At 60.9% G+C, this 1,807-nt stretch overlaps 1 pseudogene; it reads right to left on the minus strand.

Moving 5' to 3' along the window:
* Positions 1–347: 347 nt before the first annotated feature.
* LOC105826043 lies at positions 348–1,295 on the minus strand (annotated as a pseudogene).
* Between the last annotated feature and the right edge of the window lie 512 nt (positions 1,296–1,807).

Below are 1,807 nucleotides of genomic sequence, written 5' to 3' on the forward strand. Positions count from 1 at the left end.
TTTTGTTTTGTTTTGTTTTGTTTTGTTTTGTTTGAAGAAGCAGGTGGTTTATTTAGGGGCCTGGGTGACACGGTGGGGGCTGGAGGAGCTGCCTGGTCCCTGGGACCGGCCCCCGCGTCACGCACACACGAGGCTGAGCTCCCGTCCTCACAGGGTGCTCCCTGGGCTGGGCTGTGCTGCTGAGCTGGCGTCAGGCAGAGACGGGTCGGGTCCTGACTGGACGTCGCTGTCGTCACGGAGAGGCGGGCGAGGGGGGCGGCCCGGCACCGTCTCGGTGACTCCGCAGCACCCGAGGGCCTCGGAGACTCCAGGAGTGTGGAGGCCCTGAGGCCGTTACGAGGATCACGTCACGCACAGCAAGGGGGCTTGCTGCCGTAGGAGAGCCTCCTGCCGGCCGCCCCCGCACCCTCTTCGGCTCCGCGGCTTCCCCTGCTTCACTGTCGTAGGGGGTCTCCCGCAGCTTCAGCACACGCCGCACCTCTGAGAAGTCTCCGCCCTCGGCAGCCTCGATGGCATTCTGTGCGATAGAGTTGCTCAGCACGCACTCGGGGTTGTTGGCGCATCGCACGCACGCGCTCGGCCTGCCGGGCGGCAGTGTCCCTGACACCCTCCGTGTACTGCTGGAGCCAGCTGGCCCAGTGCTCCTCGTTCCTGCTCTGCAGCTCGGCCGGGCCTGCTGCTCCAGGGCCCCACGGGCTGCAGCTCCCTCGTGATGTTCGCCCGCCTGCCCATGAGCGCAAACAGCTGCGGGCTCGACTGCGCCAGCATCGGCATCATGGAGAGCTGCCGGGGACCCATCTGGGGTCGGAAGGCAAGTCTCAGCTCCTCCAGGGAGGCACATTGTGCGGTCAGCACCGCCAGGAACTCCTCCGGGTCCGGCGACTCCGGCTCGACCGGGAAGGAACTCGGAGAGTAGAAGGTGTTTGTGAAGTCGGCACCGGTCAGGAGCATGGTCTCCAGGAGCTGGGCCGTCAGCCCCGCGTCCTCCTCCTGCTGCACTCCCGCCAGGCCCAGCTGCCGGCGCATCTTCTGCAGGTGGCGTCGAACTCCTCGGCCAGGACAACCTCGCCCAGCTCGAGGGGCAGCTCCGGCTGCAGGGCCTCGGCCAGCTTCTGCAGGCTCCGCTTGCACACCTCGGGCTGCTGGCTGTAGGCGTAGCGGCCAGCGTTGTCGGGGGTGCTGCACACGTGGTCGGGGTCGTACCTGTCCAGGAAGCCGAAGGGCCCGCAGTCGAGGGTGAGCCCCACAATGCTCATGTTGCCGGTGTTGAGCACGCCGTGGCAGAAGCCGACACGTTATTAAATTGGAACTAACCGATGAGCACACATGTGCACAGTAAAACTGAGCGGAAATCAACCAGAGGGGAGGGGAAAATAACCTACCTAATGGGCACATCTGTAGCCAAGACTCAAGCATTACTAAAGCGATCCATGTAACTTAAAACATTTGTACCTCCTTAATATTTTGAAATTTAAAAAAAGGAAAAGAAAATTTAAATGGGAATTCTGTATTTGTCTGGCTCATCTCCCCAGATTTGGAGACCTGGGTTGGAATCTCATCTCACCACTTTCAAGCTGTCAGAGCTTGCACAGATTATATAACCTCTGAGCTTCAGCTACTGCATGGTAGCCAGGAACCAGGAGCCAGGCGCCAGCGTTGGTGAATGCATCGGACTGACAATGTAGGGCCAGGGTCAGCTCCTCTGAGAGTCTCTTGGCCTCCTATCATGGTCACACCACGTTTGCCCTGCTCCCAACACCATGTCCTTACAAAACGGTGGCCAAAGGCAAGAAAGAAAGGGGGTTTC

This window comes from Propithecus coquereli, unplaced genomic scaffold (genome assembly GCF_000956105.1).
Source record: "Propithecus coquereli isolate 6110/MARCELLA unplaced genomic scaffold, Pcoq_1.0 Scaffold842, whole genome shotgun sequence".
In the NCBI taxonomy this organism is placed as follows: Eukaryota; Metazoa; Chordata; class Mammalia; order Primates; family Indriidae; genus Propithecus; species Propithecus coquereli.